Genomic DNA, 14,288 nt, shown 5'->3' with positions numbered 1-14,288 from the left:
GTGGTTAATTTGTATTTGCAAGTACCATCCTCCAACTTCTAATTTCCAATCATCTTTCAAGCAAATATTCTCACATTAAAATATTTCTAATTTGTCACTTTTTATATGTTTTTTTTGCATCTGTTGTTTTCTTCATTAAGAACAAGTAATGCAATTTCAAAATATTTCGGCCGAAATGACTGGATCTTTTCAATTTCAATGCCTATCGAAATTCCATTCCTTGTTTAGTAATACTTTCTCGTAATTGTGCATGATCCTTATCAGACTATTCGGAGTTTTTGTGAGCAGAGGTCATTGTCGAAGAAGGGGGTGCTGGAATTCTGCATTAAACTGAAGTTACTTCTGGGATAGTTTTGGTAATGTTTTAAATTTTATTTCTCCAATCGTTTTTTCAGTTTTTATATGTCGTTCTTTAAAAGTTAACATTTCCGTTATAAATCCTTCCTGCCTCTGTAGTGAAGTGTCAGGATCTCTAAGAACCCAATCTTTGGTGTATTGTAAGGAGGAAATATACATTTTACTTTTGTATCATCAATTAAGTTGAGCACGGGACATGTAGTTATGAAGTATTAAAACAATAGGCAGGTAGAAAACCATATTATTTTACCTGTTTGGCACGAATAGCCAATATTATTGTGACATTGCGCGATAAATTATGCAGGTATAAGAACTTATAACCAACACCAATGAGGAAATTGAACAGATGGACATATTTACGTAATAACATGGGGTGATAAATTCCGAACTGATTCATAGGTTCCCTTGGTTGGATCGGGAGAAGCCTCAAAGACCACTAGGCTCCAACTTAAATGGTTTTCAGACAGAATACTGATTTGTGCCAACTAAATACAAATAAATAATAAGACATTACACACTAAATGCAATAGAGAAGAACTATTTATGATTTTCTCATCAATCACTACAGTTTGATTTGTTCATTTAGTATGTAATATGATCTCCGCCACGAATAATTTGATGTGTCAAGTCTCCTGGTATTAAAAATTACTACAATATTTTGAACATTACTGTGATTCATATCTTTGTGTTTATCTATATAATACGTTATCATATTTGGAAGCATACATTTCAGTTAAATTTGAAGGGAAATACATAGACAATCTAAATTTGGTTTTCCTAACAAATAGAATATTGTAATAATGGGGAGATGGGTGAAAGGCCCAGTATAAAAAATACATTGGGTTTAATGCCCAAATTTAATTACAAATAGGCAATAAATCCATTTCCCTTAATCCATGTTTATCCTCGTGCAAATACACAAATTCATCAATAATGTATTGTTTAGTGAAGTTGTAGATATGTGTAGGAATAGATTTATTTTTTACGTAATATAAATTAAGTTGCATGAAATTAAACAGTAAAAGGCGTAGGGTTATTTACATTTTTTCTAATACATTGTGATGCAAAAATGATTTGTTTGTATTGGGCTTATGATGTTATTAAGACCCACAATTTAGGCCTTAGATCCAAAATTTCTATAGAAAACAAGTTTGGTTTTTTTTAACCAGCTTTCTAGCCTATGTTTCTAGATTGTATGCGTGCGCAGTTTTACTCGAATATCTTTTGAATTATCTACTTAATTGTAAATAATAACTATGTTTAACCATCCCATTTACATGTTTCTCCTGCTCTAGTGGTGCTCCAAATTTATGTTCATCTTTTGAGTCGTTATTGGCTTTAGTCATTTTCTTTTTATTTAACTTCATTCTCTCTCATTTACTAATACTCTTGAATTTCTTATGTTCTCTAATGTCAAGGATGCTACCAAGGCTGGCAAGGAGAAACGAGTTTGTAGGAATTTCGAGTTAGGACTTCAACCAAATAGGTAATGTATTCTTAGGGTATCGATCTGATCTAGTTAGGTTTTCAGTTGTCTTTTGATGCAGTAAGGTGGTGAGATTATCAATTGCTCAAATACTGATTGTCATTTTACAAGAACAATAAGTTCTTGCCTCTTGTTCTTTGACCAAAAAGGATTAAGGCTACCAGGAGACGCCTTGCCAAAGGTCAGGTAATTGTTCTATCTTTCTTTTTCTTAATGTGTGGTGTTTCTAATAATAAGCTGGTTTTGTTTTACTTCTTAGAGTATCAGTTTCGTCTGCAATACATAATTAGTTATTGATAGTCTAATATTAACATGAGATTCACTTCGGATGCTTTGTTGGCCTTGAATAATTTATCTTGAAATTCACCATTAGTGTTCTATCGGTGATTGCTTCAACGGCTTTGTGTTTTGTCTATGTTTTCAACGTGGGCAGATTGGAATAGGAAAAATTACCGTTGAAGGAAGTGTTAAGTTGCTTGAAGTAGTGGTTCTTCCAATGCCTAACTTGACACTGAGAACTAGTTTAGGTTAATATACGATAGAGGATCACATCATACGAATCAATTAGACATTGAATTTAAGTGAAATATGCCAAGACAAATGAGTAAGACAAGGAGCTCATAGATCAGTCGGGATCTCTAAGAGCCCAAATCCTTTGTGTATTGTAAGGAGGAAATACAATTTACTTTGGTATCTTCAGATTGTTTGAGTACGGTACATATAGTTATGAAGTATTAAAACAATACGCCCGCAGAAAACCATGGTTTATTGAAGTTGAGTTATCGAAGGTTGTTTGATGGGCTTTAAGCCACTAGTTTAGATGGTCTTTAGGACACTGGTTTAGATGGCCTTTAGGACACTAGTTTAGATGGGTTTTAGGTCCGGTAGTTTAGAATGTTTAATTTGGCGCGGTTATATCACATCTTAATGAACAACAAAGAAGAACTATTTATGATTTTCTCATCGATCACTACAACTTGATTTGTCCATTTAGCATGTACTGTGATTTTCTCGCTCGAGTAATGCTCTACATTTATGTTCATCTTCTTAGTCATTGCTAGCTTTATTCATTTTCTATTTATAGTGTGTTTAGTTGACGGAATCATGAATCTGCGGATTCATCAATTCAAGTAATATTTTTTAGATTGTTTGACAACTAATAAGAATCCTATGATTTATTATTATTTGAGTATTTTTTAACACTTCTTTAAAAAGATATTGAAGAAACATTATTCTCGCAACTCGTTTCATTCGAGAATCCTCCGTTTTCTTCATAATTTTTTTTCCCGAAATTATTTTTTTTGGTAACTGAGATTTCATGAAACTTTTTCTTTCACGAAAATATTTTTTTTATTTTTTTTTTCTTCCGAAAGCCGGTTTTTTTCGAAAATCGTTTTTTTGGAAAAAACATAATTCGGGAAAAACGGTCTTCATGAAGCAAAAAATTTTTTAAGAAATTTCAGTTATTGGAAAAATGGTTTTCGCGAAAAAAAAAAAAATAAAAAAATAGGGGGTTTGGACAAAAAATAGTTTTCAAGAAAAATCTGTTTTCAGGAAAAATCGGATTTCGGAAAAAAAAAATATATATATTTGGAGAAGAATTGGTTTTTGAGGGAAAAACTGTTGTTGGAAAAATCGGGTTTGGAGAAACAAAGATTTTATTCGATTTTTTGAAGGAAAAAATGATTTTCGGGAAAAAAAAAACTATTTTTGAAGAGAAAAAACGATTTTCGGAAAAAACATAATTTAAAAATAATTGTTTTGTAGAAGGAAATATATTTTTGTTGATTTTAAGTTTGAAATCTAGGTTTATTAATCAAAACTCTTAGCAAATCCTAAAGGGTAGGGTGTGTTTTTGTCCAATATAAACTTTGGAATCAGGAATTCTTAAGATTTAAGAGTCTTAGGGTAGCCAAATAGACCAAGGATTCTTGATTCCTACCAAATCCCTCTTTTGATAGGAATCCTACTTATGAATCATGCGACCAAACACACCATTATTTAACTTCATTCTCTCGCATTTACTAAGACTCTTACTATCTTTGTCTTGGTGACATCTAATCTTTGAAAACAGGTTCAGGGAAGAAAAATGAAAATTTCCCATTTTGTTCGTAGGATTAATCCGCTATTATCATTTTCTCTTATCTATAAACGAGAATTTGGTCTATCTCAGAGGCAATGTTGTCACGAAATCGGTGTGTTGATCTTCATCCATTGAGATTTTTTCTTTCATCAATAACAATAAGGGGTTTATAAAGGCCGCGGCTTTGGGGAATAAAGAAAATTCTCCGGGGAATAAATTTTTATGGGGAATACGGAATACATTTTTTTGAAAGTTCTCCTCCATCTCATTTGTTCTCTCTGCCACTTCATCTTCTCAACACCTCATCATCTTCTCCAACGAAATTAGCCGTCCGGCGACCTTCAAACATAAAAAAAAAAAAAAAAAAAAAAAAAAAAAATTTAATTTTCTCTCTCTCTCTCTAAATATTTTTTTTTCTTTTCTCTCTCCAACTTTACTTTTTAGAGAGAGAAAATGTCTGGAACAGCAGCTTCTTTGTGTTCAACAACCCAAATTAATGGATTTGGTAGTGGTTGTGGTGGTCTTAAGCTTCAAAAACTCACTCTTTCTTCTCCTCCCTCTTCGTTTAACTTCACAAGGTCGGATTTTTATTAATCTTCATTACTTACTGTCTTTTTTATTTGAGTTTGTTTTGATGGATTCTTTGGCTTATTGAGTAATTTAGGAGGATACAGTGAAACCCTTTTCGAGAAAATTTAATGGGTTTTGAAGAATTTGTAGAATTTCATGTTTGTTATTGAAGATTTCATGTTTGGGTGTGATCAAATATGATCTTCAAAATTGTGTCTTTAATGTTTGTGTTAATGTCTAGCTGAGTTTTAAACAATCAACTTGAATACCTTTGTGGAAATATAATTTGATTACCATTTCATGGTGTCTTGTTCATTGAATTAACTAAAGTTTGGAAGTCCCCTAGTACTAGTTAGTTGTTAGAGTATATATCAACCCGTGTCTAGTAAAACCCACTCACCCGAAAATACTTGATTATATTGTCTTTGTGAGATCATTGATTCAAGATCAGTTTGTATACTTATATGATAAAGAATCCGTGAATTGTGGGTTAAGTTGGATGAAGTTTGTACTTCCACTCTGATGTTTTTTTCCATTTCTAAATTCAGGAGAACATCGCAAACTGCAATCAAGGCTCCCGTGTCGATAAGTTTTCAAAAAGTGATATTATCGTTTCTCCGTCTATTCTGTCAGCCAATTTTGCGAAGTTAGGCGCGCAGGTTTGACTCAAACTGCCATTAGCTCTAAGATGACATTATTTCAATCAGGTTTTTCAATTGCAGAAATTTAGTCTGTTTAAGTAAAATTCTGAAACCAATATATGGTTAAAGTCTTAAAGATGATGAACTGTGTCAACTATTCATGGGTGACCAATTTTGTAGTATTAATTTTTCTAGGTAAAAGCAGTTGAATTGGCTGGTTGTGATTGGATTCATGTTGATGTCATGGATGGCTGTGATTGGATTCATGTTGGTATTTTCTAGAGAGAGAGAAAAAAAAATTTAGAGCGAGAGAGAAAATAAAAAAAATTATGTTTGAAGGTCGCCGGCCGGAAAATTGGTCGGCCGGCGACTTTCGCCGGAGAAGATGATGAGGTGTCGAGAAGATGAAGTGGTAGAGAGAGGTGATGAGATGGAGGAGCTTTTTTTTTATAGCATCTTCTAAAATTAGAAGCCCCTTAGCAATAAAAAGAAACATAAAAAGTCAATCTTATTTGACTAGTTTTAAGAAAAGTCTTTATTCCCCGGAGAATTTTCTTTATTCCCCAAAGCCGCGGCCTTTATAAAATGAAATAGCAGATGAATTAGAGAGATTAGAACTGAAATCCTTTTCTTTTATAAAATGGCAGGTAAATTAGAAAAATTAGAACTAAATTCTTTTCTTTTATAAAATGGCAGATGAATTAGAGAGATTAAAACTTAAATCTTTTCTCTTATATGTTTGAGAATGATGTAGGTCTCTGTTTAGTTGAAATAATGATGAAAAAAGAACAAGAAGGTTCTCTTTTGTTAACTGTTTGAGAGTAATGGAGGGAGACAAAGAAGAAGAAGATCTTCTTCATTTATATGTTTGAGAGTGATAAAGGTTGTAGTTTTTTTTAATCGCTCAGCATGTGCTTCGTACCCTTGACCATTAAGGTGGAAGATTATACCTTTTACCACTCCAACCAAGGGTTGTTGGCGGTAAAGGTTGTAGTTTAGTTCCAGTAATGGTGAAAAGAGTTTTTTATGGCCTGTGTTTTGGGAAAGAAGCAAAGTTTCCGGGGCTATAAGTTTTGGGTGCAAACAAATTTTTTTTGTAAATGACTTAGTATATAAATGAAAAAAGAAAACATAAAATCATTTTATCCATCTCCCGACCTCTTCTCTTCCTATTCCCAAATTCCAAATCCTAGATCTAGAGTTGAGCGGCTGAAGAACCCTAAATCCCTAATCTTTAGTTTTTAAGTATTAAACTTATCTTCAAGATTTCATCCTTCAAGTTCAACCCACTTTAACCTTTAGGCTTCAACCCTGATCTTCAACCCTCAAATCTTCAACCGTTCGATCAACTCGGTAAGATATACTCATCTTCTTTGCTCGATCTACTCATCTTGAGATCTAAACTCAGGAAGAAATTTTCTTTGGATCTCTATTATCTTCTTTGTTTATCTCTATTTTAACTTCGAATCTCTATTATCTTTTTTCTGTTTATTTTTATTTTAACTTCTAAACTATATTTTCTTCTCTGTTTCTTGAATTTTAACTTCGAATCTCTATTTTCTTCTCTTTTTTCTTATATTCAACTTATTTTCTTCTATGTTTTTGTTGCGATAATCATGACGATACATCATACGATCTCAAGATCATGCATCTTCTCATCTACAAATTTGTTGATCTGAAGATTCTGGACTTGGTAAGCACCTACCCTTTTTGTTAATTTGTTTAAATCATTATTATTATTATTTTTTGTTTAAATCATCATTGTTATTTTGTTTTTTTTTTTAAGTCATTCTTACTTGATTTTTTTGTTTTTCAGGATACAACTGTCATTATCTTATGCAACATGCTCTCATTTTTGCTGACTTTCTCGATTTGAATATTAACTTTTGTAATTTTCTAATTCATTTAGAGATTAAGTAGTAATTTTATAACTGTAATTATGTAAATTTGATACTTCGAACATAAAATTTTACTTTATCAACATGATTACCTTCATAAAAAAGTCTTTATAATTTTTTGTTTTACACGGTCACAACAGGTCATTCTCTAGATTGGGGTAACAACAAATTCAAACGTGATATTCCTCAATGCATTCTAGATGATGTAGAGCAAAATTTCAATTTTTCTTACATCTCGAAAAATCAAAGCCGCGGCTTTGGGGAATAAAGAAAATTCTCTGGGGAATAAAGACGTTTCTTAAAACTAGTCAAATAAGATTGACTTTTATGTTTCTTTTTATTGCTAAGGGGCTTGTAATTTTAGAAGATGCTATAAAAAAAGCTCCTCCATCTCATCACCTCTCTCTACCACCTCATCTTTACGCCATCTCATCATCTTCTCTGGCGAAGGTCGCCGACCGGTCAATTCTCCGGCCGACGACCTTCAAACATCTAATTGTGTTTTAGTAATTCCATTTCATTAGTTAATGTAGGACTGATTAGGTTAAGACTGTTTATTGATGATTTTAGACCTCTACTATATTACTTGGGTTGCATTGTTATCTATTGATATAGATGATTCCTTGTTCCCAGAAGATGGAAATCTGAGTTTAGATAACTCACCTAAATTACAGTAAGCATCAAGTTTTAATTTGGGCTTGTTTTGTGTTTCGAGTTACATGTGGGTATGATTTCATAAGTTCATAGAAGTGTACGTTATCTTATTAAGTCGGACCGAGTAACTATGATCCTCTTGGGATTGAATTTCGGTAGAATTAATTTTGGACTCAGTGTTTCTTTACTATTTGGTGAATTATGCTTAGTTCTTAACACTTGATGCTTCTTTACTATTTGGTGAATTTCGGTAGAATTAATTTTGGACTCAATGTTCCTTTCTCTCTCCTCTATACATTAAACCTCTCTCTCTAGATCTGTTCTAGAGAGAGAGGGGAAAGGAAAAAGAAAATTTGGAGAGAGGGGAGAGAAAAAAACTTTATTTTTAATTTTTTTTTATATGTTTGAAGATCGCCGGCCAGAAAATTGGTCGGTCGGCGACCTTCACCGGAGAAGATGATGAGGTGGCAAGAAGATGAAGTGGCAGAGAGAACAGATGAGATGGAGGAGAACTTTCAAAAAAATGTATTTTCTCTTCCCCATAAAAATTTATTCCCCGAGAACTTTCAAAAAAATCTTGATTCCCTCGAGAATTTATTCCCCGGAGAATTTTCTTTATTCCCCAAAGTCGCGGCCAAAATCAAATGCAAATGGTTATGTACGTATCTACTTCCAAGGTACTGAATGTTTCTCACCAAGATTCTATTTTAAATGTATGTTTGTGTCATGTTGTAACAGCTAGATGTTAAAACCAAGGTTTGAAAATACGTTTTTACGCCTCGAGGCATAAAATACGAAAAAGAGAAATTGTTAAAGATACTGAAATAAACTATGTAAAAACATATAATAACAAGTTTTCTACCTTACTACCATAGTATAAACTCTGAAATGTTGCCAAACAACTCAAAAATAACAATGAAAAGCAAAACACAAAATTCTAAAGAGTTCTTCTAAAACAATAAACGCAATGCATTAATAAATCTTTCTCATCAACCAAGGATCTGATTATCTTATACGTCATCACTACTTCCATCGTCATCACATCTAACAGCTTGTTCATCTTCTTCGTGTGATAGCAAATCTTCCCAATCATCTTCGTCATCTAACAACTGCATAGGTTGTTTTTCTTTCCCTATTTTGAAGAGAAAATATTAAATGAACATATAAGTTTCTTTCTTAGAACAATAATTGTTTTGTAATAATAATTACAATACCATTAAAAAGTTGTCGATTACCTGTATTTTTCTTTCCTCTTTTACTAGATTCTCCCCTACATGTAGTATTTTCCCTTCTTTTCCTTACTAGTTGTGGTATTTCTTCATCGGATTCCGCAACCTCCCTCTGAAGAGTGGTGATATCCAACTCATGAAGATTTTCCTATCAATTAGTATTACTTGTATCAACTCCCACTCCAACGTTCGATCCAACAACCCATTCATCGTCACTATCAATTTCATCAACAACTAATGTATCCTCCACGTTCTTTTCTTGTCTTATCCTCTTTGTTAGTTGTTTTATCCTTAGCTTCTTGTTGTACATGACGAAAACTAAAGCATTTAGCTTCGTTGTACCCAATCTATTTCTTTGTATGAATCTAAAATTACATAAACTTACACATTAATAGTTTGTTGTTAACACCTAGTAATTGGACATCTTGCGTGTAATATAAACATAAATTACCTGATTAAAGGCTGACCAATTTCTTTCACACGCAGATGAAGTACTAGTCAAACTTAACATTCTAATGGCAAATTTCTGTAGTGCAGGTGTACAACTGCCAGAAGATGCCCACCAACGTGCTACAAAAAGAACAACCGTCTAGTGTTAGTATACTTACTACTAAATTAGGTAATGTTAATTATAAGCATAATATATCATATATTACCAGTTGTTCGCTTCTTCCTTGTTGTCTCTGGCTCCGGGCGGCCAAATAGTTCTCGTTCGCCTTCATACTTGTCGAGACCCTCATGAGCTTTAATTCTCTCTTGTTCATTTGGAATGAGTTTATCCATACAATTGTAAAGTCCACTCATGACTTCACCATGACTCGAGAAATTTGACTCATATCGAAACTGGGGATTTAGATAATATGTCGCAGCATGCAGATCGTGATGCATTTGGTAATCTCATTTATCATCAATAATATCCCATATTTCCTCGTACTTCGGTAACTCATTTTCAAAATTTTTTGCAATATCTTCTTTGGCCTTGTCCATAGCTCCATATATAAAACCCATAGCTGGCATTTTTTCTGAATCAACCAATCTCAACACACCAACTAAAGGTTTGGTAGCCTTCCGTGAATATATTAAACTTGGCCAGAAAGTGTTGTCTCTCAATATTATTTTTTTGACAGCTTTTCCTTCATCTTTTTTCGCCCATGAACAATTGTTCCACTTACTGGAACTAAACATCTCTTCCAACCGCGACTTACTTTGCAACATACTTTGTAGAGTGAGATTTGCCGTAGCAAATCGTGTTTGAGCGGGCCGAATCAACTCTCTTTAAGGTTTTTCTCATTAAAGTAAGCACCCAACCATGACTATATATGAAGTTACTCACTTGTTTTGCTTTCCAATAAGCATTTGCAAGTTGAGGTAACTTATATATCTTCTCAAGCATTAAGTCGATACAATGGGCAACACACGGAGTCCAATACAAACCCTTTCTCTTTACCATTAATTTTTCTCCTGCTTTTTTTGTAAGCGGCTGCATTATCTGTTACAGCTTGAACAACATGCTCTTCTCCTACCTCTTCAACAATCTCATCTGGAAGCTTATATATCATGTCAGCATCTTACTTCTCAATGATGACTGGCCAAACATTTGATTCTTAAAAAAACTTCCTCCATATTATTTACTCAAGTTAAATCAGACTTAATTGAATTGTATACATTTTGAACGACATTATCAAACTCACTTCTATTTTTACATCTGACATGTCAAATGTAATTGATTCATTAGTTAGGGATTGGGCAAGTGATAGTGTCTAATTTGTTCTACACTTCTAATGTTATATTTAATGAAATACTCTAAATTAAATGAGGATAGTTTAGGAAAATATTATTATTGTTCAACAATAGCGAAGGTTTATACAATAAGTTGAATTCTCCAAAAGGTCAAACAAAGTGGGACGAAATGAGTATAACATTTGTTGTCAATTGTTGAATTTCCAAAATTGAAAACTGTATGCTATTTAATAAATGAAGAAAAATATTATACGATGCAAGTATGATATGATATAATTAATAAAAACATATAATATGTCGAAAATGATTTGTGCAGTTGTGCCTATGACCATAATATATCGAAGCCCCAACAAGTTATTTAGGTTAAGATGACGAGCAAGCTCGACGCAATAAATGCAGACCATCGCCTATCGATCCCTTTCATAACTGTGTTGTGGTCCAGAATTAAGTTGACATGGCCCCTGCTGAAACCCACATCAAACGCATTCTCTGTGGAATCTGGACCAGGTCAAGCGGGGTCTGGAAATTGAAAAGATGATAGAGGGAAACTTGTAAGAGATGAAGAAGAATAATGTTATATTTTATTTGAAATCAAATAAATGTACAACAACGAACAACCATGAATAGGTGATAGAAAATGGAAGGAGAAAAAATATAAGTCAGAAATTGGTCTCTAAAATTTGAATCCCTACACTCAGCTATGTCTAACCCAATTCGTCCTTTTCTGTCATGAATAACGGACAAAGAGGAATAAATAAATAGGAGAACACAAAATTTTCTACAATAATATCTAAAATGACAAATCGAAATCTTGTTACTATGTAATGGACCTATAATATTTTGGCATGGCCGCGACTTTGGGGAATAAAGAAAAATCTCTGGGGCATAAAGAATTAATCAAATGACTTAGGGGGCATATTCATTTTTTAGTCCAAAAATTCATTTAATTGATCTTTGCCCATTAATTTTCATCTTCTCTCTTATTCTCTCTCCTGCTCATCCTCTCTCTCCCGTCCATTCTCTCACTCACAAAAACAGAATGATAGTAATTAAAGAAAAATTATATCAAACCCTACTAGAAGAATATGTGAGTGTGGTTCAACATCAAGCCCCTGTTATGATGATGATTTGGTAAACATTAGTAGTAACTGATTTTCTCTATTTTTTTTTTTTTTAGGGAATAAGATCCATTAAAAACAAAGTTTACAACACTCTTAACAGAGTATTCTAAGATTTAACCGTTAAGGACTAAAAAACAAATAGAACAAAACTAGGGATTATTCTTCAATTGCCAGGGAATGAGCCAACTGGTTGCAATTACGTGGTGTGAAGATGATTTGAACGTGTCTGTTGTGTAGTCTCCCACGTAACTCCTCGATCTCGTCCGTTAATCTCCAAGGGGCATCCAGATCAACATTGGATAGGAGGTCTACCAAAACCCTACTATCCCCTTCCAATATAAAGTCTTCTAAACCTAATTCGTCTGCCAAGTCCACTCCCAGCCGAAACCCTACTAACTCGCTATGAAGAGGCGATTTTGGTCTGAAGATCATCTTCCTAGTTCCGACTATATCTCCACTTGAATTTCTTGCTACCGAAGCTGCTGATGCTCTTTCCTCCTTGAACGAGCCGTCACAATTGATTTTGATTTTCCCAAGTGAAGGAGGATTCCAGTTATCTGTTTCAGGGGTTAGAGTAAATGATGAAGAAGTAGAATCGGTTAGAGTTGGAACATACCTGAGGGCTTCTTTGGTGTTCCACCAGCAACGATGGAGATCAATTTCTTGTTGTCGAAAGTGTTTATTATTTCTCATCTTCCACCATTCCCAAATAAGATAAGTGTAAATAAACCAATTTTTCCTATTTTCCTTATCCAGCAAAAGATGTGTTAGGTTTCTTATAACATCTTCTCCCATCTGTTGCAGATCTGTGACACCAGTAAGGAGTAACAGTTGATTAAATATCGGACAAGCCCCAAAAAGATGGTTTAAAGTTTCTGGATTACCTGAGTTGCATAACAAACAGGTTTGAGGTATAGTTTGAATTCTTTTACCTATATTGCTCAGGGTAGCTATACCATTATGTATGATTTCCATATAAATTGATGAATATTAGGGTTCATCTCTTTAATCTTCCAGAACTCTTTCCATGGGAATACATGAGCCTCTTGATTCAGAATGGGAAAAGTGTTGATCTCTGTGTAATAGGACTTGGTATTAAACTTACCATTTTCATTAGGACACCAGATGAGTTTATCCCTTCTCGTAGTATTTGGGATAATGATTTCTTGAATTGCCTGCACACTTTCTTGATCAAAATGTCTGATTAGAAGTTCATTATTCCAACTATTAGTATTATTGTTAATCAAATCTGCAACCCAATAAATGTTATTAGGTAACTCGTTTATGATAATTGGGATTTTGTTCAACAAATTAGGTATCCAAGGGTCTGTTTTAATTTTGACACTAGATCCATCTCCTATTTGCCAAATTATATTTTGTCTCATGGTTGTTTTAGTGTTAAGCACCGACTGCCAAAAAGGGGACGAAGATGAAGGACTATCTGTAGTCCAAAAGTCGTCATTTTTAAAATATTTCGACTTTAGAAGTTTAACCCAGATGGAATTAGCATTTGTTAATAATCTCCAAGTCATTTTAGCCACTAAAGACTCATTGACTAATTGAAGATTACGAATGCCTAATCCTCCCTTATGCTTAGGTGAACAAATTATCTCCCACTTAATAAAATGCATTTTGGTAATGTCCTGAGGATGACCCCACCAAAAGCTCCTCTCTGCCATGCTAAGTTTGTTTGTAATGTGCTTAGGAATGATTTGATAGCTGAATGGGTAAGTGCAGTATGAGGATAACACTGATTTAATAAGGACAGTTTTACCTGTTTGAGTAATGTATTTCTGCTTCCAACCAGCAAGACATTTATCAAATTTATCTACTAACCATTGATGACTCTTTATTCGATTACCTGGCTTGAGAATCAATGGTCCTAGGTACTTTGCCTGATCTGTCATAAGTGGAGCATGTAGTTGGGAGATGAATGAAGATTTGATATTATTATGGACTCCTCTACTAAAGAAAAGTGAAGATTTGGTGAAATTGACCTTCTGTCCTGAGAAATCTGCATAATTGTGCATCATATGTAAAATTGAATCTAGATTTTGTAAAGTAGTTCTCCCAAAGATAATCAGGCGTCAGCGAATAGCAAATGTGTAATGCTAGGGCTGGACCGATTTATCTTATATCCTGTAAACTGATTATTGATTTCATAATGAGAAATAGGGAGAGAGAGAGAGACTGAGAGGATAGGATAAAAAGGTAAGGAGACAAGGGACAACCTTGCCTTAGGCCTCTAGTGGCCTGGAAATCCACTACTAATTTCCCATTCAATTTGATATTAAATCTAGTAGTAGTGACACAAGACATAATAAGGTTCAAAAGACGGCCGGAAAAGCCAGTAGCAGTGAGGACCATTTTCAGAAAATCCCAATTTACTCTATCGTATGCTTTCGCCATATCCATTTTAAGAGCAAAAGCTTCATTTTTAGCCCTAGAGTTACTCATGGAATGTAACAATTCTTGGGTAATAATAATATTATCCATAATCTGTCGGTTG

General features: G+C 33.7%; 1 protein-coding gene across 1 annotated transcript in view; it reads left to right on the top strand.

Annotated features, from left to right (window-relative positions):
- LOC147556993 (uncharacterized) overlaps nt 1-7,139 on the top strand; it is a 29,311-nt gene extending 22,172 nt beyond the window's left edge. The window contains exons 17-20 of the mRNA XM_086658033.1: nt 265-356; nt 1,776-2,029; nt 5,045-6,830; nt 6,954-7,139. The gene's annotated coding sequence lies outside the window, so the exon portion shown is untranslated. The remainder of the gene's footprint in view (nt 1-264; nt 357-1,775; nt 2,030-5,044; nt 6,831-6,953) is intronic.
- Nucleotides 7,140-14,288: the final 7,149 nt, after the last annotated feature.

This window comes from Eschscholzia californica, unplaced genomic scaffold, assembly GCF_041429995.1.
Source record: "Eschscholzia californica isolate CP2 unplaced genomic scaffold, dmEscCali1.0.p SCAF_2, whole genome shotgun sequence".
In the NCBI taxonomy this organism is placed as follows: domain Eukaryota; kingdom Viridiplantae; phylum Streptophyta; class Magnoliopsida; order Ranunculales; family Papaveraceae; genus Eschscholzia; species Eschscholzia californica.
This window is presented reverse-complemented; position numbering and strand designations above follow the sequence as displayed.